We start from the raw sequence: 26,818 nt of genomic DNA on the forward strand, positions 1-26,818 counted from the left end.
ACCCTTAGAAAAAAAGGTAGTCAGCGACTGAAAAAAGAGAGTCGAGGTAGTCGTGACCCTCTTTTGACTCTCTTTTTTTTAAGAGTGTAGGTGCGGGCTGCGACGGGCACCTTGTTCGCCGCGTTCGAACAGAACAGGTAGGTTTCCTTCTCGATCTCACATAGGCGAGCCTGCGCCCTCCCGCCGGGGTCCCCCGCGAGCGCGGGAGACGCCACCGCGGTCGCCTGGGAGACCGAGGACATCAGGTCATCGTCGTCGCCCGCCGCAGCCGGCGCGGTCCGGTCCGTGGCCTCCTCCTGGAGCGCGATTGCCGCGAGGATGTCGTCGCCGGCATCGGAAAAATCGGACCTCGGCGACGCACCCGCGCTCGCAGTCTCAGGCGGAGACGGCGAGACCTTATGGTCTCTGTGAGTGTTGGGCATGGCCAGGCTCAGGGGGTATGAGCCATGGCCATCTTGGGCCCGATGGCTGGCCGAACAAAAAGCACCCGATTAACGAAAATAAAACCCTTTCCCGCCCGATTTTCGCAACGAATGTGGTTCCTATGCGTTTCAAAAACACCCCAGCTAAAATTTGGAAGAGCCGAATCAGAAATACCTGGTTTTTTAGGAGAATTGCAGGAGCCCGATGCAGCCGGCCAGCCAAGCACTTGCACGTGCGCTCGTGCAAGTGCTTGAGCGCTCGTGCAAGTGCTTGGCTGGCCGGCTGCATCGGGCTCCTGCAATTATTCTCAAAATCTAGGTATTTCTGATTTGGCTTTCATAAATTTTAGCTGGGGTTGCTTTTAAACGCGTAGGGAACGCATTCGGCGCAAAAAACCGACGCTAAAAGGGGTTTATTTTGTATTTATTCGCGATTTCTCTGCTGCCGGCCGTTGGGCCCAAGATTGCCTGGGCTCATACCCGCTGAGCCCCGGCTATGCCCGACACGCGCAAGGGAAAGGACGCGTCGCCGTCCCGCTCCCCCCCCCCCCCCCCCCCGCGGCCCCCGGCCGCCGGGGAGTCGCCCCTCTCGCGGGGATCCGACTTTTCGGAGGACGGCGACGCGGTTATTGCGCGCTTTTGCGATCTCGTCGACCAGTTCCCGGTTGCAGAGGCAGAGACCCGGCCACCGGCTGGCGGTGCCGAGGAGGAGGAAGCCCTCTCCTTCGTCTCAGAGGGCACGGCCGTGGCGGCGGCGCTTCCCGGCGACCTCGGTACCAAGACGCAGGGGCGGCTGCAGGAGATCGTGAGTGAGGCCCTCGCGTACTGCAACCTGCCGGCCAACCGCGTCTCCGTGGAGGCGCGCACCTTCTTTATGACGAGGCTTTTCGAGATGGCCGGCCTATGCTCCGAATTGAGAACGGAGGCGGCCACGGAGCGCGGCGCGGCCGCCGCGTTGCAGGGCCAGCTTATCGAGGCGCGTCGCGAGGCCGCCGAGTTGCAGAGACGCCTGGCAGTCATCGAGGCCGCCCTGGGCGGACCTGCGGTCGTGACGACTGGCCCGGGGCTCGCCAGTCGCGGCCGCATGGATTACGCGGCCGCGTTGAAGGCGGGCCTTGCGCCCTCTGCCGGCGCGGTCCGCGCCGGACCCGGTGGTGCTGCGGCGGCGGGCGCCGAGGTGGCGGGGCCCGGCACGCAGCACAAGCACGTCGCCTTTTTGACACCGGTGGCGACGACCCAGACGCCGGCTTGGGACGTGCTCCGACTTCTAAAAGCCAACGTGGACCCGACAGACAAGGACATCCGGGACGTTACCTTGCGTCACACAAGGTACGGGTTGACCGTGTTCACCGACAACGGGCAGTCGATTAAGAATTTAGAAAAGGCCATAGGCGGCAATGCGGTCACGCGCGCGGCCATTATATATCATGCGTGTCGCAGAAAGGCGCAAACCCCACGTTAAATTTTCGGGAGTCGATCCCGACGTCGGCCCCGACGAGTTTCTCAAGCTACCAAATGAACGCAACAAGGGGCTTGAGCTCGATCTCGAGCAATGTAAGGTCCGCGTGGCAATGTAAGGTCCGCGTGGTCGGCTGGACGTCGGTTCGCGCGAGAGAGGATCTGGACGTCCCGACGTGCACTTACTGCGCGTCATACGACCACGGGCGCACGACGTGCCTCACCAGGCGGACCCGGCCAAAGCACAATGCATGAAGTGCGGTGGCAATCATCTGGCCGTCACCTGCAAGGTGAAGATGGGCGACGTCGGGGTATGTTGTTCGGAGTGCGGCAGGGCGGGCCGCAGTGACAAGAGCCACCCCGCAGGTTTTCCTGACTGCCCGGTCCTTGTAGAGAGGTTGGCCCGCCTCCGAGCGCGCACCCAGTATGGCGAACCCCAGTAACGTGAGCGCCGAGGGGTGGGGGGGGGCGCGTGCGAGCGGAGCGACGCGGTGGCGGACTGGCGAGCGTCGCGGACCCACCTGCTCGAGCGTCGACATGTCACCACCGGAAACGACGGTTTTGATGCAACTTAATTTGGACCACGCGAAGCGCGCACTGGCGGCCGCGACGCGTCGGATCCAAGAACTCGACATCTCAATCGCGGAAATTAACGACCCGCCTTGTACCAGAAAAGTGAGGCCGCATCTGCCGCCGGACTTCACTTATTTTGGAGTTGAAGAGGAGCCGCTCAGCGCCGTCTTCGTCCGCCGCCTGCGCTTCGACGTCTTCCCGGCGTACGTCTGCCGGCGGGTGGTCGCGGTGCGCTGCACTACAGCACAGCGCGAGTGGTTCGTCGTCGAGGCGTACGCGCCGCCGCACTGCTCCATCGAGCCTACCCTCGACGAAATTTCGGCGTGCTTGGACAAACACAAAACGCAAGAGATCCTGGTCATGGGCGACCTCTATGCAAAGCACGCCATGTGGGGCCCACGAGCCAACGACAACCGCGGTTCTCGCGGTTGTCGGTTCGGACGTCACCTTTTCCGAGCACCGATCAATCGATTTCGTGCTGCACAGCGACAGCGTGCGAGGGAGACGCTTAACAAAGTGCGGCCGGCTCAACTTTGTTGCCGAATTGCAAGCCCTCCGGTGGTTCGAGCGGGCTAGCGGAGCGAACTTCAGCTCGCCGCAGGGGCTCGACGCGACGCTCAGCAAAATGTATGAGGTCATCAACAAAACGCGCCGCAAACATCTCAGGCCGCTCCTCCCGCACAAGCCGGGAAAGAGCTGGTGGACGCCGGACCTGCAGATTGAAAAGAACCGAACGCGGGCCCTGTGACGCCGTTTCCAAAGGTGTCGGGCCGACGCGTTGCGGACGATCCACCGCCAACGTTACTGCGAGAGATAGAGAAAACGTTTATTTTTACGCCAGCGTCCGGCGCTCAGCCCTGGTCGGTCAGCTACCAGTCCTCACCCAACACGTCTCTGACGTGCTGGATAAGCACCGGCAGGAGAATGTTCGTTGCATGGGGTGGTGGAGTGAGCCAGTCCGTCCATGACCGTGGCTTGATGTTAGTGGGAATGATGTAGAGGGCTGACTGCAGTTTGGGTTGAGTGTGAGGGCAATGCCATAGACAATGCTCTAGGGACGGATATTCCATGCAGTTCGGGCATTTCGGTGGCCCAGGTAGGCCTTGAATATAGTGACGGAAAAGAGAAGTCACTATTGAGTTTGTTTGAAGTCTTCGGAGAATAGCGCTGTCCTCTCGCGAGAGGTTAGCAGGGGGAGTAATAAAGGTGACAGAATTCGCGCGAAGTTGCTTTAAAAGTGATGTGCGCTCCTTGTGCAAAGTCTTTCTGTGTTCCCTTGGGTTAAATTCGGATGGCCATAGGCACGGGGGACCCGGAAAACTAACTACGCGGGTGAGCTCATGAGCTCGGGAGTTCCCCCCCATGCCTTGGTGTCCAGGTATCCACTGCAAGGTAACACAGAGCAAAGGGTGTGCATCCAAGTGACATTGAAGTAGGCTGGGTATATGCTCAGGTAGCAAGTTGTCGCGAAACATGCGGCATGCATCTTGGCTATCGGTGCGAATTAAGATGCGTTGGGTAGGATGATGAGGCCGGGTGACTGCTTCGAGAATAGCAAGAGCCTCTGCGTCGGATGGGTCGGGGACTCCAATGTGTGCGTTAACATGCTCGTAGTCAGGGCCGACTACTGCAGTTAGACATCTACCCTCCGAGTGACTAGCGTCCGTATAAGTCCGTATAATAATACGTAGTGTCTGGTAGTGGGTTTTCCCTATTTATTCGTTTGACTAACTGGGAGCGGCGAGCTTCGTGTTTGTGCGGCTGCATATGTTGTGGTATGGGTAGGACCGTGAATCTGGGTAGTGAGTCCCATGGTGGTGAATACAACGGTGGAAAAGGCGGTAGGGCACCTGTCTGGTATCCTTGATGTTCGAGCAGTTTGCGCCCTTGTGGGGATGTTTGAAGCCTTTGAATTTGCGCTTGTCTGCAAATTGTAATGCGTTCATCAAGTGTGTTGAAAAGCCCAGTGGCGGCCACAAGGTCGTTTGCGGCGAATCGGGGTACTCCTAATGCTAATCTCGTATATTTGCGGAGCGCTGTTTCTAATTTGGAGTGCTGGGTCTTAGTGAGAGATTGATATGGAAGTTGGTAGAGCGCACGGGAGTAGACAAGCGTTTCAATAATCCTTCGAAGTTCTTGCTCCTTTAGTCCTCTGTGTTTACGTGTTACTCTAGATAACATGTGGTATATCTGGTTTAGTTGTCGGATCGTTTTTTCCAACCATACTTCAGCTCTACGTCATCCTGAAGGATGAAGCCCAGTATTTTGATGTTAGATCGGCGCGGTATTTCATTGTGTTCGATATGGAGGCTGATGCTTTGGCGCTGCTCTTCGGCGCGGCGGCCTATTTGATTAGTTACTACTATGTACTCAGATTTTGTTGGAGAACACTTAAGCCCAATACCGTTAACGTATTCGTGAATGGTATCTAAGCCTGACTGGATGGTGTGCTCCTGTTCACCTAGGGACCCCTTGCAACACCATATAGTAATATCGTCTGCATAAATATTGTGTTCGAGTAGTGCGATGGAAGAGAGCCGGGCAGGCAGATCGAGCAAAGCAATATTGAAGAGGGTGGGTGATAGGATTGAGCCTTGAGGGACTCCTATACTAAGAGGGTATGGCGCTGACAGCTCTCCATTGATTTGAATTTGTATAGAGCGACCGGTAAGAAAATCTTTAATATAATTGTAGAGGCGGGCGCCGGTTCGTAAGGTCAAGAGGTTCTTGAGGATAGCGGAGTGTTTCACGTGGTCGAACGCCTTGTGTATATCTACACCTGCGATTACTCTGGTTTGTACGAGACTGTGACTTTGATACACATCTTCTGAGATACGAAGCATGGTATCCTGAGTGCTAACATGTGATCTAAAGCCTGTCATTGTGTAAGGAAAAGCACTGCTGTTTTCTAAGTGCCAGTTGAGCCGGTTAAGGGCCATGCGTTCCATCAGTTTGCTTACACACGACGTTAAAGATATAGGACGTAGGTTTGTGATACAGTTGGCCGGTTTGCCGGGTTTCGGGATTGGTATTATTATTGCCGTTTTCCATTCCTTTGGAAGGATTCCGGATTCCCAAATATTGTTGATGTATTCTAAAAGTTGTTCTAACTGAGAAGAGGGTAAGTTACGAAGTGTACTATAAGTAATCCCATCTTTGCCAGGCGTTGTGTTTTGTTTCAGCGAAGATAGAGCCGTATGTAGCTCAGCTAAAGTAAACAGGCTGTTTATGCCTGTTGTACTCTCTTCCAGTGACTCAGTTGGGTAATCCGGAAGTTGTTCTGCATTTTGGTCCAAGGGATAGAACGTCTCACGAATTTCATCAGTTATTTCTTCGCGTGTCTGGCCAGAGCTCATCATTATCGTGTCCATGGTGTGTCGTGGTTTTCCTTGGCCCAAAAGCGATCTTAAGATATTCCACACTCTCGCAGCATGTAGGCGGCCGTTGAGCTTGTCACATGTTTCTAGCCAGTTCTCGGTGCAAAGTTTTTGCGCGTATTCTTGTGGTTCTACTGTAATTTGCTCAATAAGTTTGCGAAGGCTATGATTCTGTTTATGTTTCTTCCAATTCTGCACTATCCTGTGTCTTTTATCCCATAAGTTAAGCAGATGAGAGTCTATGTGTGGGTTTTCAGCAGTACGCGCAATCATTTTGGTGTATTTTTTCCTCGTCTCGCTAATATACTTCACCCATGAATGTAGGTCCGGCTGTTCGTCGGCACTGTCTAGGTCTGATCGGAATCGGTGCCAGTCAGTAAGTTGTGTTCTAGAAGCTGCGTTAGCAAGGGGAGCCTTAGAGCGAGGAATGCTTAGAGTAACTTCAATGATGTAATGGTCACTTCCAAGGCTTTCGTGAAGATTCGCCTAAGTTACATTCCCGATTCCGCGGTACCAGCTTAAGTCGGGGTTAGAGTCACGTTCGACACTGTTTCCTTGGCGCGTGGGCTCGGTTGTGTCATTAAGAAACGTATACTTGTTATCTTGCATTTTTCTTTCGAGGCGGCGCCCTGCTTTAGTTGTGCGCTGGTAGCCCCATGATATGTTATGTGTATTGAAATCCCCAGCTATAATGATATCTTTCTTCTTGTGTAGCTTTGTGTACGTGTCCAACCATTTCAGAGAAGGACAGTCGAGCCTTGGGACCCAGTATGCATTCATAATTAGAACGTCACGGCTGCCGAAGCGACATTGGACAGTAACGTGCTCCTGAGTCGAATTGTTTATGGAATCAGTATCGATTTGTATAGCTGGAATATGTTTGGCCACGTATGTTACAGTGGTAATGGGAACGGTCACACCCTGTGGAGCTCTTTTGTCTCGTTTAGTAATACTTCCTTGGGTAAAGTGTTCATATCCCGGTAATGATATAAGTCCGCAAGCTTCTTGAATTAAAATTATGTCTGGTTTCTGCACTTCTCGGCAGATGAATTGTTGTAAGAGAGCCTTCTTCCTTCGAAGGCTCCTGCAATTCCATTGCCATATTAATAAAGGTCAATTAGGGCCTGCCATATTACAGATTTGCCGATCCGGAGGGCTCATCGACCTTGGACTGCGTGGATGTCTGTGCACGCGCGAATATTTGCGCGTTGGCTACTAGCTGTTGAACGATGACATCAGTGCGTGCAATTTCTTGTTTTAGATATTGCATTTCAGCCTGTACCGTGCGAATCACTGCAACTTCATTCGCGAGGCCGTCTAGTTTAGTCGTTAAAACCTGGACCACTCATTCAAGGCGCTGCATGCTTGTTTGGTCCGGCATGTGCGATGGTGTTGTAGATGGTGTCACAGGGCGCTGAAGAGCTTGAGAGTACGAGTAATGAAGGACTGGAGTCCGTAAAATAGAACGGGTTGACTGTGAAGTGTTAGGTGAGGATTGTGAGGAATTAGTAGGTAGGTTTGGACGGACTGGCTCACCGTTATCAGTGGCTGGTTGGCTCTTGTCATTTCTGGGACGTTTCGGCTCCGGAGTGGTAGATCGCTTGGCGGCCTTAGACGGCGGGCTTCCATTTGGAGGTTTTTTTGGGATGGTTTGGTTGGCACTGCGACTTCGACTGCAGTTGCGGCCGCGACTGTGGCTGCGACTGCGGTCGCGGCTGCGGCTGCGACTGCGACTCCGGCTGCGACTGGTCTGGCCAAGCACGGAAAACCGGTTGGAAGTAGCGATGGGGGTGTCTGGGGTCTTGTCACTTACAGTGACTCTTGTGTCCTGTTGACGGGGATGGTGTGTCCCCGGTGGCAATGCAGGGAAATCTGATGTATACTGGAAGGGCTTCGTGTTGCGTATCCGTCGGTGACGGTGCTTGGATGCCCGCGAACGCGCCGCGCGGTCCGCTTCTTTTCTTGCTGGGCAGTCTTTCGAAGTCGGCGAATGTTCACCGCCGCAATTATGGCAGTAGGGGAAGCAATCATGGGGAGGTATGCTTTGCGCACTGGGAAATGTTCTACTGCATTGATGGCACATGCAATACGTCGAACGATTTGGGCATACGTCGGTGGCGTGACCGAGCGTGAAGCAGTGCGAGCACAGCGAACTTCTGTGTCGAAATGGGTAGAGGCGCTGGACAACGCGATTAATAAGGGCAAATCTGGGTAAACGTGGGCCTTCCACCATCACCATCACGGTGTTGGACGTGCCTATTCGGCGGATGGTCAGGAGTTTCGCTTGTTCCACTTCCACAATACTCTGCAGGTCTCCGTCGGAGACCGAGGTGGGTATTCCATGTATGACGCCGCGTGCGTTCATAGGATCAGCGGCCACGTAGGTGTTTGTCTCGTAAGCTGCATCTTTGATAGTGATGCTCTTGAGTTCCGCGAGCTTGTCGGCAGCAGATCGACGATAGGTGTCAACGGCCACCAGGTTATGTGTGGTGCGGATTTTGAAGTACGTGTCGCTGCGTGCCACTGTGTTGAGTCCTGCCGCCGAGCGGATAGCGTTGCCGAGAGTACCGACATCGATTGCAGCAAGGTTCAGGCATGCTGTGAATTTAACAATCACAGTGGTGGCTTGTTGCTGACGCGGCGTTGTCCCTACGGTGCGCCAGTGGCCGAGTGTCGAAGCGGACGCCGCTGCTTGCTCGATTTCCATGCTTCAGAAGCCCACGAACGCGCGTGGCGTCGGTGGTGACGAGGTGGCGTCCAGCCAAGTCTAGTCCAGCCAAGGACTAGGCTTAGTGGCCGGCGGCCGGCTAAGCCTGCCATGTTCTTCCATTAATTGCGGAGAAACGTTGAAAAGTTCGTCTCACCGGAAGGTGGGTACCTTGAGACGTCTTCCTAGCACAAGTTTGGAGTCCTATCGAAGAAGGTTCCGTTGATAGGGTGAAAACTTCGAGGAGCAGATGTGGATCCGTGCTGACTCGGCGAGCGCGTCTCGGCGTCCACCGTTACTGCGAGGCGCTCGCCAAGTTCCGTCGCAGGATTGAAAACGCGAAGGCGTCGGGCGCGCGCGAGAGGTGCGACGACTGCAGCCGCAAGTCGCTGTTTTCGGCACCGTTCCGGGCGGCCTTCGGCAAGGGCAAAGGACGACTGCATTTACCGCCGTTGACAACACCTGACGGCGGCCGTACGGAAAGCGTCCTACAGTCGGCCGCACTGCCCTGATAGCCAAAGATGACGCTCGCACGGACCTGCCAGCACACAAAGCGATACGCGAGCAGAGCGCGCGGCCCTGCGAATCACGCGTGCGAGAACGTCAATTCACCGCCGGAGAGCTTTCAGCGACGCTCGCCAAGCTTGTAAACAGCTCGGCCCCGGGTCCGGACGGCTTGACGACTGACGTGGTGGTCTCCCTCTGCATGTCCCACCAGCGTTTTGTATTAAACATTTTTAATAGAGCACTTACCCTGGGCTACTTCCACAAGATGTGGCGGAAAGGCAGGGGCATATTCATCGCACAACCCGGCAAACCACTAGACTCGCCGCAGGCTTACCGCCCCATCTGCATGACTTCAATCCTCGGAAAGGTGCTGGAGCGCTTGCTGTACGGACGACTATATTACTTTCTTCTCAGGGGGAATTACGTGCACCCAAACCAATTCGGCTTCACGCACGGTAGAAGTGCAGTCCAGGCGCTATAACATCTCTGTGCCACTACATCGGCGATTACAGAGCGCGGGGCACGCCAGTCACGCTGATCTCCCTGGATTTCCAGGGGGCATTTGACAGCGTGTGGCACCCCCTCATCTTAAATTAATTTAGGGAGCGCCAGTGCCCCAGCAATCTGGTGGCCCTACTGCGGACATTCCTCGGCGACCGCACGGTCGAATTCCACTGCGACTCGGGAGTCGTCGTGACGGACGCGACATTAGGCAGTCCCCAGGGGTCGCCTCTGTCCCCCCTGCTTTGGAATGTTGTTGTTGATGGCCTGCTGCGCTTGGAAACGCCGGAGGGAGTCCGCATTCAAGCATACGTGGACGACACCGTGGTACTGATCCCGGGGAAAAACCGCCTGGACACCATGGCGAGAGCCACGGCCGCCCTGACCACAATGAAGGCATGGACTACCACCACCAAGGTCCGCCTTAACCATGACAAACTGAATGCGTTCTTTTCTCATTCAGCAGGGGGGGCATGGAAAAAAGTAAACCGAACATCAAGATCGATGACAGTAAGAAGGGCCTTACATTCAAGAATTCCGTCAAAATTCTCGGCGTTATGATCGACAGAAGATTATCGTTCTTTGACCACGCGGAACATCTACAACGAAAGGCCGTGACGCTCGCTATGAAGTCCATCACTTTCGTCCGCATGCACGCGACCCTCGATGTTAAGATCCGCAGGCAACTCTATCGCCAGGTCCTGCTGCCGGCCATCGCGTATGCTTCGCCCGTGTGGTGGAGTGCGCAACGCGACTGTCGACTTCGAGCGCGCATAAAGACGGTGCAGCGCACGCTCCTGCTGGCGCTCACCGGGGCGTACCGCACCACGCGCACGGAGGCGCTGCAGGTTCTACTCGATCAACCACCACTGGAGCTCGAACTTGATCGCCTCAACGCCGAGTTTGACCTATTCCAACGGCGACGATCCGTTACTTTTGGGCGTTCAAGCTACGCAGCGGCCGAAGTCTTGTTCCCGCGAGATTGTTGGCGCGAACACCCGTCGGAGGCGCGAGGAAGCTTCGGCTTCGAGCGCTTACAAGTACACGAGGCGGCGCGCGCCGCCAGACGCCCGGGCACTCAGATCTACACAGACGGTTCGTTTACGTCTCGGTCGGCCGGAGCCGCGTTGGTAGTGCTGACGCCGCGAGAGCGGATAGTCGCAGTGCGGCAGTACCGCCTGAGCGTCGCGTCAAGCGCATATTGTGCAGAAGTGCTCGCCTTTCAGGAGGCGCTCAACTATATCCTCTTGCACGATCTCGCGCCACCGTTCCGCATTTATTCCGACAGCCTGTCACTGTTCACGGCACTCGAGCGCCCTACCACCAACGACTCCAGAATTCAAGCCATTAAACAGCAGCTACAATGACTGGAGAAAAGCGCCCCTTTTATTATTCATCACGTTCCCGCCCACAAGGGCGTGTATGGAAATGCACTGGCAGATATGGCGGCGAATGCCGCGGCATCAAGAGGCGTTGTAAGAAGCACGCAGTTCACGTTTCGCGTCATGCGTGCCTCGTTCCACAAGGAGACGACGGCGCATTGGAACGCTCGTTGGTCGACTGACCACAAGGATACCGAGCTATACAAGTGGGTCCCCGCGACGTTCTGCATCCCGCGCTTTTTTCCGCCGTCGCGCCAATTGACCGCTCTATTAACAGCGCACGGAGGTTCCCGTACTACTGTGCACGATTTGGATTGCAGAGCACACCGACCTGTCCCTGCGGCAGCGCTTTTGAGACCTTAGTCCGGTCATGCACTCTAATAAAACGCCATACAAAAATCCTTTTTGGAACCCGCCTTCGCGTTTACCTCTGCCACTTCAAGCAAGAAAAATATCCAGCACTAAATTTCCACTGTGTTTGTTGGTCTGAGCTTGCACTGGCACTATTCCATTATCATATGGCGGTAGTACCGCCCCAGTAAGATTTATTTCTGTTGGTCTCTAGTTAGCCATATACGGCGAACTGGACGCGGCAGCGCTTTTCATACCTCAGTGCGGTCACGCACTCTAATAAAACGTCATACGAAAGTCCTTTGTGGAACCCGTGCTCGCGTTTACCTCTGCCCCTTCCCACAAGAAAAATATCCTGGACTGAATTTTCCGCCTCGTTGCGCTGAGCTTGCCCTGGCGCTATCGAGTTATCATGTAGCGCGTGTACCGCCCCAGTAATATTTATTTCTGTTGGCCTCTAGTGAGTCATATACGGTGAACTGGACGTGGCAGCGCTTTTGACGCCTTAGTCGGGTCACGCACTCTTATAAAATGCCATACAACAATCCTTTTTGGAACCCGTCCTCGCGTTTAGCTCTGCCCCTTCAAACAAGAAAAATACCCAGGACTGAAGTTTCCGCCTAGTTTGTTGGGCTGAGCTTGCGCTGGCGCTATTGAATTACCATGAATTACCATGTGGCGAGTGTACCGCCCCGAATTTATTTATTTATTTATTTATTTATTTATTTATTTATTTATTTATTTATTTATTTATTTATTTATTTATTTATTTATGGTACCCTCAAGGCCCGAAGGCATTACAGAGGGGAGTGGGAAAACGGGAAGTATAACAATAAAGTGCGGAAAATAAACAATGCAGTGTGTTAGTAATTACTAATTATACAATACTATGTAATATCTTGCACAATATTTGTAAGTACGACAGACAATGTAAACAAAGTAGCAACTTGGTCATTCCTGTTAGTACAATGTTAACCAGTGTCGTCCTTAGTCGCCTGTAAGTACGGCAAGTAAATGAAATAACATGTTAATAATTCCTAATTATACAATGTTAGCTAAAGCCTTACGAAACAGTTTGTTGTCGACAATAGATACAATTTCACTGGGCCACTGGGTTATGGGCGTCCCTTTCGGTGCGGATGACTGCCCCTCCCATCCCCACATGTACCGTCTAGGAAGCAGGGTGCAGGAACTGTACCGATTTGCGCCGTTTCTGGTTTGTTTCCCGAAAGAATGTTAGGTGTCGATTAGCTTAGTCATGGTAGACATCGAGCTAGGGAGCTGCTGTAAACCCCGCCTATGTGTGTGCCGGGGGAACAGCAGCTGCCCTTCCCATCCACAGCCTACTAAAGGGGGACAGAAACCCGCGGCATCCAACGGTTGTTTGACGATAGAATAAAAAAAAAAGAATAAGGGAAAGAAGCAAAGTACCTCTAGGGTGACACATGGTTAAGTGATCCAAGTGCATGAGGCGCGTGCCTACTGTGGGCTGAGGAGGTAGCTAATACGGATCAGACTTTGTGCGATGCATCGAAACCGGCACGCTATTCAAGGAGGACCGGGAGGCCGCTACATAGTCCTGCGGCACCGCGAATAGTGCGAAGAGCCGCCCCCGCGGGACGCGCATCAGGCTGGTTAGAACCGGCTGCTGAAGGTAAGGACTTAGGCTAGGCTACGCAAAACGTACAAGAACGGACTCGTTGCGTAATGATGCAGTTGAGTGTCTAGTTGTTGTTCCGGATTCCGTGTGAAGTCCGCCGGGCAAGCGCGCGGCGTGGACACGCCGGCATGCCCGCTGCCCGCCCACACAAATTAATTCGGCTCGACACGCGGCCAGCTGGCCCCAATAAACTTTATTTCTGCTGGCCTCTCGTGAGCTATATACGGCGAACTGGACGCGGCAGTACTTTTCAACCTCAGTCCGGTCACGCACTCTAATAAAACGCCATATAAAAATCCTTTTTGGAACCCATCCTCGCGTTGACCTCTGCCCCTTCAAACAAGAAAAATATCCAGGACTTAAGTTTCCGCCTCGTTTGTTGCGCCGAGCTTGCCTTGGCGCTATCGAGTTATCATGTGGCGGGTGTACCGCCCCTTTTCGAAGTCTGCTCCCTCATATGACATAAAAGAAACTAAAGAAATAGAGGGAAGAGCCCGTTCCTACTAATGCAATAACAGGCTTAAACCAATCTAAAATAAATGAAAAGGGTTCAGAAAAGATCCAAAGCGCAATTTTGAGCCTATAAATAGCCAATTGGAAAAATAAAGTGTGGGCACAGTAACCGTTAGTATCCCAAGACGTGATCTGCGAGGGCACAAGGTCCTCGCGTAGAGCGTTTATTAGGTCTTCAAGTGAAAAGGAAAGTGAATAGTGAAGATCGAGTTGCAAAATGTCCTTGGATGTCTGGGAAGGAGATGATGATGATAGTGAAAGGATCTCCTTGTCCCTTGATTGGCTGTTTGAACCCATGTGGCCGGTATGGTAAATACCTGAAAATAATTCTGTAGAGCACTCATTAGATGCGGTGTCCCCTTATGAAAATATGAGATGAGTTTCACAAGAAAGTCATCCGAGTTTTGACATCAAAGCCATTAGACTTTCTGATGAGTTTCTTTGGAATTTTCTGATGTATTCCTAATTCCATTCTAAAACATATTGGCCATCGCCTTTCTGTAGAATTCTTGACGAGTGTTTTTCTTGTGAGCATGAAATGTGTTCCTAATGTGCGCTCCAAAGCAGTTTTCTTGTGACTTTCTCACGTCTTCCTAATGAATCTCTAATGAGCTTATACATTAGACTGCTGGTGCTCATATTACTCCTATAACAAAATTGGCCACCACGTGTGGTAACATTTTCTCATGTGTCCCAATGGCAGTCAGACCTTATTTAAATATGTTACCTGTGCGTGACTGTCTTTGGTGCTTGATATATGCAGCCTGTATGCATGTATGTATGTCCAGCGAAGATGCAGCACTTTTGACATGTACATGGGCCTTACATATGCTGCATGTTAGACATTACTCAAAGAAATATATTTAACAAAAACATTTATTGGGCATATCAATGCTTCCTTAAATGCAGAAGGAGGTTAAATGGAAGGAAAACACAGTATCAGTCTGGTTACGGATGTGATATTTTCCTTTCATTTAATCTCGCTACTTATCACTGAGGAGAGGCTGTTCTTGAGGTGGAGTGTCGTCATCTTGAAGTAAGTGCACGTGTACCCTGCATGGTAGAAAGGACAGAAAATTAACAAAACTTGGCAATCAACCACAGAAATACGCGCTATATCACTTGCTGCTGAACGATCTGGAGATGTTATAGTTAGTTCTGCGAAAAATTTATGTGGGGTCGGTTCACACAAAGTTGTTGAGGAACCACTGTGTGGCCTATGGGTGGAGCAGTAACTACAGTAAGCAGAAATTGCTCTTGGCTTTAAAAATGTGCAACGTGGATCAGCTGTGGCGTGTGTATATTTCGTGAACTACTTCAGCTATATCGGTTTCCACTTGACAAAGGACAGCAGTGTCTGTGGATTGCTAGCGTGAATGAGAAAATCTCACTAATTACTTGGCTTGGAAATGAGCGTAGGAGTGTTTGTGCACGGGCAACCCAATGCATCCCAGAGACATCCAAGTGCCAGTCGTTACAGAATATTTGCATCAGCTACGGGCACAGTTCTCATACATTCCAAGCCTACTATGGCATGCATGTGTTGGCCTCCTGAATGACGGCATACATCCCATTCAAGAAATACACCCCACCATGTCTGGTGTTTTTTATCATTTAAACCTGAGCGCTGCTTTCAGAGGGAGGGCACAAGTTGAAAAACAAATGCGTAGAAGCATGATAAAGCTTGCATAAAAATAATGTAATAATTAAGCATGGTGGTTGCTATCCCACGTCATTATTGAGTATTCTTTGTCATGCAATCATAATGAGCGTTGACTGACACACGTCCCATTTTTGGATGTGGTATTCCTCACTGATTTTGTTGTATCAATCGGTTGCCATAGGCGAACGAAACAGATAAACAATCTAAATCTCGTGCACAGCTTGTCGTGTCAATGCATAGTCAAATGGGTGGAGCACACTGGTCCTTTGAGTGAATTATGGTGCTCTCCTAGGCGCATGCTGACGCACCGGCTACTCAGCGTGCCCAATGTACATTGGACCAAATATACACGTGATCAAAAGAATAGCCTACATTGCCCCTCAGAAATACGAAACAAATTTTGGGTATCTTTAGCTAAGCAAGCCTCCAATACCTGGGTGCCTTTGTCAATTCACTTGTGGACTGCAATGCACATATATTTCCAGCAAAAATAAATTAGGCAGCATATGCACAACAGTCATGTTGTGTGGTCTCCCATCCCTCGCTGCGCAAATTTTGTCCTGAAAAGTTACATGAACTGATTGAATTGAAAATTGAATCGAGAAAGGGAAGGAGGCAAGCGAGGGTTGCTTAGTTAAAGGTGGCACCAAATTTGGCCAGTACATGTCAGAGGCACTGTACTGTATTCCTTTCACATGTGGTCAAATGTATATAGCGAAGACTGGCTGGTGCCTAAATATGTACCTATGAGATGTACCGTCGCCTCTTTTGGTCGTTGCCCGCTGCCAGTTAGACAACCATGGTCCAACATCGAGGACGACTACTGCCTATATGAGCAGCTGTTCTTCAGTTCGCCTTCGGGGCGTGAAACCGGCGCGGCCATGACTGCGTCGCTCACGAACTTCTTGTTCTTCGTGCAGGTTAGTTACGATGATGTATGTTGCACTCATCCCAATCTTGCGCTGCCGGTTTCACCCCCTGTACTTTTTGCAAGTGTCAGTTCAAACTCGAATGTACAAAGAAAATTTTTCCGTAGGCGTCACCGTTTCTCTATTTTACGGCGGTGCGCATTTTATCTTTTGTTATTGCTCTTATGCGGCGACGTTGAAAGAAACCCAGGTCCCGGAGACGACATTCTAAAGCAGCTTTTGAATGGACAGAAAGAGATAAAGAGTAAGCTAAACGCTATTGAACAATATCAAGCTGATAATAAAAAGGCAATGTGTGACCTCACCGCGCGCATGACTAAACTCGAATCGCAAATAACTAAGCTAGAGGAACTGCAGAATACTGTCAGGGATTGCAAAGAAATTAGTGAACTGCAAGAAGCCAAGCTGGAATCCCTTGTTAACAAGGTAGATGATCTCGAGAACCGGAGCAGAAGGAACAACTTGCTTTTCTATGGGGTCGAAGACAACGAAGAACATGAAAAGTATCAAGTTTCTGAAAAAACGCGTTTTGGAAATCTGTCGGTCTACATTGGAATGTGACGCTGTAAACATTGAAAGAGCCCACCGCCTTGGAAGGTACCAGTCCGGAAAAAACCGACCAATAATCGTCAAATTTACCACGTTCAAAGACAAGCAAGCTGTAATGGCAAATGCAAAAAAGTTGAAGGCAACAAAAATTAGCATATCGGAAGATTTTTCGGAAGGTGTGCGGAAAAAAAGGAAACAGCTGTGGGAGTACGCGAAGGAGCACCGAACAGAAGGCGATAAGGTAAACCTAAAGTACGACACACTTTACTTAAACAAGACGAAGTATGTATATGATGAGTCGCTCAAGCAGGTTGTACGGTCTGCTTGACAGGCACGGCCACAGTACTCTGCTTTCACAATACTTGTAGTAAACTGCAGAAGTATTCGCAACAAAACCGACGACTTTTTCAGCCTTCTGGAAATTGCGAAGCCAACTGCAGTAATTGGAACCGAGTCGTGGCTGGACGGCGATATAGGTGATACCGAAGTATTTCCCGAAGGCTACGTCTGTTATAGGAAGGATCGCGGTCGTCGTGGAGGAGGCGTTTTTATATTAATTCATGAGGCAGTCGACTCCCGGAAGCTGGACGTTGATGTTGGCCAAAATGAGTCAGTATGGGTTCAACTTAGGTTACAGAACGGGAAATCTCTTGCATTGTGTTCGTTTTATCGCCCACCTGGAAGCCCGGTTAAAGTACTGAGTGACCTGTCTGATACCATGGAGACAATAGACGCCGATGTCTTATTCGTAGGTGGTGACTTTAACTTACCTGAAATTGATTGGTCCCGACAAAGCATTACAGGTAACTTAGGAAATGCGTCGAGTAAAGAAATAATAAGGATATGCCACTCCTTCGCATTATCTCAAATGGTGCTAGAGCCTACTCGAGGAAATAATATATTAGATTTGCTATTCACTAACCTTCCCACGGTAGTGGACTCTACAATAATAGTACCTGGAATAGGGGATCATAACGCTGTCGTTTGTAACATGCACCTCACATACGCCAAAATTGTTAACTGCGGCCAGCGACGCATATATGCTTACAAAAAAGCCCGTACACTTGACATATGTCGAGCACTAGACGCATATTTCGATGTCTTTGAAACCTTATCAGAATCTAATGACGTGCATGAACTGTGGCGCATATTTAAAAGCAAAATCTTTGAATTGCGGGAACGATACGTTCCATCGTGGTTGATGACATCACGGCGTGGCAAAAGTAAGCCATGGTATACGAAGGAAGTACGCAAAATCGCCAAGCGAAGGCAGAATGCTTACGCTAGCTTCAAAATGAACCAGTCGGCCACAAGAAAAGTTAAATTGCATCACCTTACAAAAGAAATGAAAATTGCAGTGAAACAGGCCAAGGAAAAGTTTTTCGGCTCTTTCCCCTCGCGAATTAAAAACCAGCCTAAAGTATTCTGGAAGCTTATCAAAATGAATAGAAAGGACGACTTATCAATTCCCCCCTTAGACGATGCTGGCATCGTTGTTCACGAACATCTGGCTAAAGCAAAATGCTTCAACTCATTCTTTGCGTCGGTGTTCTCTGCACGTGGAAACAGCAGCAAAATGAATACGAATTTTGGCAAAAGGGGTGGTGAACCAATGGAAGACATTTTGATTGATCAGAGGGGAATTGAACTGGTACTAAAGCGGCTGGACGTTGGTAAGGCTTGCGGTCCTGATGGCTTACCTGTTGCCTTACTATCCTCGTGTGCTCACTCTGTCTCAAAATATCTTCGCGTTATTTTTGATAAATCAATACGAGAAAGTGACTTACCTGATGATTGGAAATCTGCAAATGTTGTCCCTGTGCACAAGTCTGGACCCCGTAACGGTGTATTCAATTATCGGCCCATATCTTTGACATATATTGTTTGCAAAGTGTTCGAACATATCCTTTTTACTAGCATTATAAACCACTTAAACAGATACTCCCTTCTAAGTCCTCAGCAACACGGATTTCGTACAGGTTTTTCCTGCGTTACCCAACTAACAGAACTAACACATGATATAGCAAGTGCATTAGATAACGGCTGCTCTGTTGATTCAGTTTTTCTCGATTTTGAGAAAGCTTTTGATGTTGTTCCCCACGATTTATTAATAGAGAAGTTATCATGGTATAATTTAAACACATCAGTTATTGCGTGGATTAAGGAATATTTAAGCTCAAGGCACCAGAAAGTAGTTTTAGACAGCCAACACTCGGATGACATTGAGGTAACATCAGGAGTGCCACAGGGATCCGTCCTGGGCCCTCTCCTATTTTTAATCTACATGAATGACATATGTGTTGATATTTCATCTTCTATACGTTTATTCGCAGATGATTGTGTGTTGTATAGAGTTATTCATAATGAAAATGATTGTCTTGCCTTACAAGAGGACCTGAACAACGTTACAGATTGGAGCAAAAATTGGGGCATGCGTATAAATTTGCAGAAAACTGTTCACCTGTCTTTTACAAGAAAACGTATTCCTCATCAATATAAATACAAAATAAGCACTCAACAGCTGTCATCTGTATCCGAGTTCAAATATCTTGGTGTTTTTTTTACCTCCAATCTGTCATGGCACCGACATATTGAATACGCTTCAGCCAAGGCGTGTAGGGTACTAGGTTTCTTGCGACGAAATGCAAAACATTTTCCTACGGAAACTAAGCAACTCCTGTACCATACGAATGTTAGATCGGTCCTCGATTATGCTTGCACTGTATGGGACCCTTGGCTAAAGGGTGACATACAAAAGTTAGAACGAGTGCAAAATTTAGCGGCTGGTTTTGTGTTCCGTAATTACTCTAGGCATTTCAGCGTATCACGTGCGAAAGAGAATCTTGGCTGGGAACTATTAGAGGAACGAAGAAAATCACTCAGGTTAAAGTTCTTTCATAACATATTTCATTCTAGAACTGGTATTGAACGCGATAAGTACATACTTAGGCCTGATTATGTATCTTTACGTCTAGATCATGTGAATAAGGTAAGAGAAATAAAATGCAAAACCGAAATGCTAAGAATGTCTTTTTTCCCCAGGACGATTTCGAACTGGAACAGGTTACCGCAGGAATCTGTAACAATTCTGTCTAACGATGCATTTTTTTCTTCCTTGTCCTAACATGTTCTTTTGATGAATGAAGTTGTGCTGTAAAGACCAATGCTGTCTGAAGATGTATCTTTCTTTTTCTTCATTAAGATATATTCTGTTATTGACTGAAGTTGTGTTTCTCGGGATGTATATGTTGTGCTGTAAATTATTTTTGCATTTATTATGAAATGACTTGTACTGTTTGTTGTATATACTATATGACCCCCCCTCCCCCCACTGTAATGCCACACTGGCGCTGTGGGTTCTGTTATAAATAAATAAATAAATAAATAAAATATTTCACTCAGAAGACCAGTATGCTCGTCCGACTTGGCCACACATATCCGCAATGGGGCTTCAGGCCGCATTAGGATTGTTAATCTGTTTTCACCCATGGATGAAAATTGGCAAGAGAAATCAGTCAGGCACACCACATAAATAACAATAAGTGTCAGGCAGCCCCCATTATCAATGCATGAAGAAAGGCATCCTTTGTAGATTACAAGGGATAGAAACTAGTTTGTGCCGATTCACTTACTTCTTTTTATGCAAACACCATTTATCATGATTTTATGCCTTTGTATTACAACTTCTGCCATCCCTCAAATTAACTGGTGCACAACACAAGTGCACAACGAGTGCTATTTTTGTTAGCCCTTCCAACTACTTAAACAGTCAGTTGTTAGCCAAGGTCATGTTGCGTGGTCTCCCTTCCCTCGCTGCGTAAATTTTGTGCTGAAAAGTTACATGAACTGATTGGCAAATTCAAATAGACACTACAAGTTTTGCCGAGTGGACACAGATGGTTCTCAGAAATGCACAAAAACAGTGATGGGTATCTGTTGGTATCCTGTAGTGTGTGCAACCTAGCTGTGACATTGCTGCAGTAGACACACTCACAACTGCTACAATGCCTACCAGCATAAATAGGGGCAGCTTGCAAAGAAAAGAATACGAAGAAAGGGAGAGAAAAATAGAAAGCCTACCAGAAAAGACCTCACTACTTAAGTAACTGCAGCACAATGAATACTGGCTTTCCTATTTCATTTCAAGAAATTCGAGTTCATCAATGGTGTATTTGCCAGTGACAGTTATTCTGAGAACAAAACAGACATAATTGTAAATATCAATGTTAAACAATGGTATGCACACTGCGTGCTTAGACCTGTGACATATATGGCACACTACACTTCCAATTCTTACATGGACAAAAACAGCACATGTGTGTATCATCAGCCGAAAGGAAAACAGGGAAGTATATGCTACCGCATAAACAGTTCGAAACAAATAAAACCAAAATAAAAATGAAACATATTGCGTAATGCGCAAAATAAAATGGACTTGCAGCCAAGCAATTGATGCGAGAACAATACTAAACGTCAGGACATGCGAGGTGTAGTTTTAACAGAACAAGATTATGTGTGCATAATGTCTACAAACACAAATAAGCAGCAAGTGGAATAAACTTGCATAAATATTTAGCCTATCTAGCAAGATTCATTAAGTAATATGTCGATACACTTATCCACTAATGATACCGAAGCCCACTTTTGTGAACACGTACACTTAAAGCATATCTGACATGTCCATCCAGATTACATGCCATGCTGCTGCAGCCATGGCCACGGGTTATGTGGACACTGTTGTGGGTCACGGCTTAACCACTACAAAGCGAATTCTGTGTTAACTTATAGCTGTGGCAGAATAAGACCATCACATCGTGAACACATGCAAGGAGCATGTAAAAACAGTCACGAAAACAATGCCTGCACTGGTGCAGGGTGGCAACAGAGCACAAAGTCGAAGTCACTGATGAATGTCACGATAACGGGGACCCCTTCAACAAGGCAAAATTTTACACGCAGCAGCAGCGCATTACAAGAATGTTTGTTTACATAACGATTCTAGAGTTTCTTTATAGACTTTAAGTGACTATCCCTTGTAATCTTTAGTTACGTCAAAGTTATGGCAACGCCCCTTCAAAACAAACCTGTACCAGTAGCACGCTGTGATTGCTTACATTTTTTTTCTCGTAATACTACTCCTAAATCGAAAACTTTGTAAGCAGATATTATCTACAACGTCGAATCATTTATAAGCGAGGAAACGTCATTGCAGTGAGAATCGATCAAGAGTTAGATGAGTCGTTATTATGCGACTTCAGCAGAAATGCGGGAGCTCACGCACAAGCGCGCATGATGAACACGATTATTTCCGAACTTAATCTTTCTCATCAGAAGAAAACGCTTATCAAGATTTTCAATTCCGCATTAAGGCAATAAATTCGCGCAACTAAACTCTGACACCCAGCAAGCATCGGCATAGGTTTCACTGTTGTCGTGGGAGTTCTCTTTCCTACGTTCGCAAGGCAACCTATGCCCACACCGAGAAGCGCACACAACACGTGTGTAGTTAGCAAGCACGGTTACTCACCTTTTTAATGGCACGACGCGGTCGAAAAGCGCCCTCCAAGTTGCCGATGCTTCGATGTTACTCCCAGCAGACACACCGGTGCATAGTGGAGGAGCAGTGGCACGCTATCAACACGCATTATTTCTTCATGACGTCCACCCAACTTTCCACGACAACCAGAGACAAAGGGAACGCACTCCACGGAATGAACATCGTTGGTCCACATTTGGCTGGCGCGCCACGTACACGGCGAGTTTGCAGTGAGTCACAAGCTGTCTGTGGCACTTATGCGCACGCGAACTAAGTCATATTACGTTACAGCAAACACAAAAACACACGATCAAACAAACACATCGTTGCAGCTCGCACGCCCGACCGACTCGTAAACAGAGCGACAGGCTTATTGGATTGGATTGGATAGGAAATTGGATAGGATTGGTGGGTGGCACCACCAACAGGTCGGCTGGGGCCGGCCAATGCCTCGGCTAGCATAATCTGAGGATTTGTGCGGCTGCCTAATTGCGCATAGCTGTCGCAAGACAAGGAGAACCGCAGATAAGTCTATATTGTGCGCTATAGTTTGGCATAGAAAGAAATTCTATAACGCATTTTCGATTTGAATCGCTTCTGCTATCTGCAGAAAGCAAAAGCATGGCCTTCGAGTTCTGTAAATGTTAACCCTATAGAAAGCCGTTGCGGTGACGTTATTCGAACAATTTTCGCTTCGGTTACCTCTCATAAAACCCGTGAATTACGCATTTCGCTGCTCCCCGTGCTACCTGCGCCGTCACTTCAATTTAAATAACTTCCTGTTGTCGTTAACATCAACTATATGGCCTCAGACATCGTTGACGTGATCTCCGAGGGACACATGTGTGCAGTGTGCGATGTTTTAGTGCCAGTTGCAACAGTGTCAGTCGGAAAGCGTCAAAACTGCTCGTGTGGCGCAGCTTACGCCCCTGTCGTCCATATCTTGCTTTCGTGTTAGTGCGTTTAATGTGCGCGGGTTGCACTCCCGTCGCTCGTGCCTACTGTGTTGATCGTGCTATCCACGAAGATTCCTCGAAAAACCCACATGTCTCGGTAGCGTGCATTTGTCCTATGTGGTATATGCCAGAAATGTGCGCTGGCGTACGATGTGCTTTCAAGCAAGTACTACAGTGCGTTCCAGCAAATAGACGCTTACGCGCAGTTTTTTTTTTCTTTTTTTTTCTTTTTACCCGTCGTGGTTGGTCAGTGGCTATAGACAAGAACGGCACCGAGAGCGGCGCTGCTGCGCCGGCGTTGAGAGCGCCGCATGCGGAGCAAAATTCTATTAGCCGGTGGTACCCCTCTCCCATCTCTCGTTCGCGCCGCCTTGATTGCCTCCTGCACTGCGCGTGTTTGGGCACGTTTCGCGCCGCGCGCGGTGTGTGCGCGTGGACATTTCTTTCGAAGGGCGGTGTATAGTCTCTCTCACATTTAGGGGAAAACTCGAAGCGCATTGCATCGCGATGCGGCGAGCGCTTGAGTCAGGCGGCGGCAGCAGCTCGCGCAGATGCTCGAGGGGCGGGATCTTGAACGGCGTCGTCTGCTACGGCGACGCACGCTGGCCGCATTGTCGAGAAACGTTCTACTGTCAGGTGCAGGGCGCTGATCACATCGTTACTGCGTGAAAGGAGCCGGTATTCTTTGCTAAGCGTTGCGCGACGCCCACTGATACGCCTCGAATGTAAGTTCATCGCTGCATGGCAGTCATAGACGACGTACTGATTCCATACATTCTTGACGGCCCGTTTCTGGAAGGCGACTATATATTCTAACGCGATAGGACGCCGATCCACACTGCTCGTGCTGTGCAAGAACTGCTAGAAGAGCGCACAGTCACTCTCTTGGAGCGGCCGCCTCAATCCCCGGGCGCCAACATCATTTAAAATGTCTGGGGCTCGTTGAAAGTATCGCTGGCGCAACATCCCCTCTATCAGTCGCCCGAGGAGAGGCTTCGATCCACCATCGTCAGTGACTGAGACGTGCAGCGAATGAACACATCCCTGATCAAGTCATTCTACACTTCACTGCCTTCCAGGATGAGCGCTGTCATCGCTGCCGCTGGGGACATGACGAGACACTAACTGAAGTTCCGAGCGTGACGTGTCCAATTCCCCACCGGCGGGCAGGGTCTGTCTGGTGTAGCGAAAGATTATCGAGAAAAATCACTTCCAGCTCATTGTCTGAACCTAAAACGTTCATTTAATCGTGTCCGTTTGTTTCACCGTGTTCGACTCCCATTGTTGAGCGCTTTGTTTTCCTTTCGAGTCAAACAAAGACTGATCACGTTGCGCGAACATCTTGGTGCGTTTTGTCGCTGCTCATTACGGTAGCACACACAGTGAAGAAATATACGTGCACACGCTCAGTACTCCGGCCTTTCGAAAGAACAAATGAACCATGTTGTCAAAGGAAGTTTGTGGAACTCCATTATCGCCAATGAAGGATCAGAGTGTGGCGACGCACAACGTTTAGTAAAGAATATCAGCTCAGTTCCCGCAGTACCGATGAAATCGATGCACTGCCCCTGACAGTACCACGCTTCCCGAAAATGCGGCCAGCGCGCGCCGCCGTAGCAGACGACGCAGATCACGACACTGCCCCTCAAGCGTGTGCGCCTGCTCGAGCTGCTGCCGCCGCACGACTCCATTGCTTGCCGCATCGCGACGCAGTACGTTCCGAGTTTTCCCCCTAGTGTGAAACAAACTGCACACGCTATATTTGCCTTTAAGAAGATCGGTACGCTTGACGATTATTTTTATGGCTGCAATGCGGCGAAAGGGCAGCGTCTGCTTAACCATGTAAGGGACGCTGAGCAGGTAATTGGAAACGACATCGTATGTGCCGCCGGAAAAATCGTCAGCACATACGATGCGGCACATACATACGGCACCTACGAGCTAAAGTCATTTTTGCAGTTTCTCACATTATGTTTGCTACAAATCCGTGTTGTCTCTGATGGCGACAACGGACTTCTATCGACACTGTGCGGAAATAAACAAGATATATCGCTGCATAGCACAAGTACGACATGCGCACACAACTTTAACTAGTACGTCCCCTACAATATGGAATACAGGCAGCAATGTAGACAGCTTGGTCATTTTTTAACAGTACTCAAGAGACGGAAGTTGAAAGTATTATTAATCATTCCTGCTTCAGCAATGCCGGCGCGACCAAGACGCGGGTGTGTATCGTCCAGTAACCCGATCGATCGGTGCGGTGGTGAAGCGGGAATGAACTCCGGTCATGTTCAATGCATCATGCACATATTCAATTTCTCGGCACGCGTGAACTTCGGCCACTGCTAGCGCATACAACAGACGTGGTTTCCATTCTTAGACAGCGCACACACAAACGAAACACGAGAAAGAAGACAGGACAAGCGCTCGTTTAACTTAAAGTTTTTATATGAATAAAAGTATTATGTACCGAGTAATTATTAATTTCACGTGGGTTACATATAGAAACCGTCATACACTCAGGAGTGATCAATAAACGAGCTCGCTTCGTTTGCCAGATGTTTACTTCGCTCGGCGCATAATCATGTGTGTCGTCTGCTTCTTTCGTACCATTTTCTTGTGAATCGGCAGAATTTCACTGGTGGCATCAACCTTTTCATGTTTACATTGCTGTCGTGACAGTTAACAACACAATAATAATTTCCGGTCATCCGAAGAGGCGCCGTCGCAAACATGAGACGTTTCGCGCGCAGCGCGAACTGAACGCGGGCGCGACCGCGAAGGGAAGCGGCGACGGAAACCACCGTTGGAGATGAAATCGTGCCGCCAGGGGAGAAACGAGCGCTGGCGTCTAGGATGAAACTTGGCGTGCGGTCGTCTATGGTGTTTGGCTGCTGAGCACGAGGTCGCGCGATCGAATCCCGGCCTCGGCGGCCGCATTTCAATGGGGGCGACATGCGAAAACACCCGTGTACTTAGATTTAGGTGCACGTTAAAGAACCCCAGGTGGTCGAAATTTCCAGAGTCCTCCACTACGGCGTGCCTCATAATCAGAAAGTGATTTTCGCACGTAAAACCCCATAATTATTTACGCGCAGTTTTCCATGTCATGATCATGTCAATCTGCACAATTGTCGGTTTGCCACTTAAAGACTAGTAACACATCCGAGAAATCAAACTGCTTAGAGGAAGGCATACGCTATAGGATTGCACTGTTTACCAAATGTGATAACGGGGTAACACCATCTTACAGTGCTCTTTAAAAAGGAAAGAAAATGACGTCGTTGTTTTGTGTCTAGCCCTGATATATCGGAAGCGTTTCCTGAGTACTCGGCGCTCACGCTGTGTTATATCGTTTTCATCATTTTTGTCTCTTAGACTGTCCCTAACGATGAATCGGAACCACTTCCACCAAAGACCAATGGTCCGAGTGTCTTAATTAACTCTATCCTAATTAACGGTTCCTTACTTAACATCGTCATCATTAACACCAATGGTCACGGGTTCGACTCCCACCAATAGTCATGTGTCCGAGTGATTTGATCAACTATATCTTAATTAACAGTAGATTAATTAGCATCGCCTTCATTAACGACAAAGTTCGTGGGCACAACTCCTACACAAGATCATGGGTTCGAGTGCTTTCAGTAACTATATATTAATTGAATATGCCTAATTAACATAACCTTTAACAACAAACGCCGTGGGATCCAGTGCCTTAACTGACTATA

General features: G+C 49.2%; 1 long non-coding RNA gene across 2 annotated transcripts in view; it reads left to right on the forward strand.

The window, feature by feature from the left end:
* Window positions 1-1,520: 1,520 nt before the first annotated feature.
* Window positions 1,521-26,818, forward strand: part of LOC135901845 (uncharacterized) — a 53,218-nt gene continuing 27,920 nt past the window's right edge. For both annotated transcript variants that reach the window (XR_010564287.1, XR_011507229.1), the window contains exon 1: window positions 1,521-1,751. This is a non-coding gene — a long non-coding RNA (uncharacterized lncRNA). The remainder of the gene's footprint in view (window positions 1,752-26,818) is intronic.

This window comes from Dermacentor albipictus, chromosome 7 (assembly GCF_038994185.2).
Source record: "Dermacentor albipictus isolate Rhodes 1998 colony chromosome 7, USDA_Dalb.pri_finalv2, whole genome shotgun sequence".
NCBI lineage: Eukaryota > Metazoa > Arthropoda > Arachnida > Ixodida > Ixodidae > Dermacentor > Dermacentor albipictus.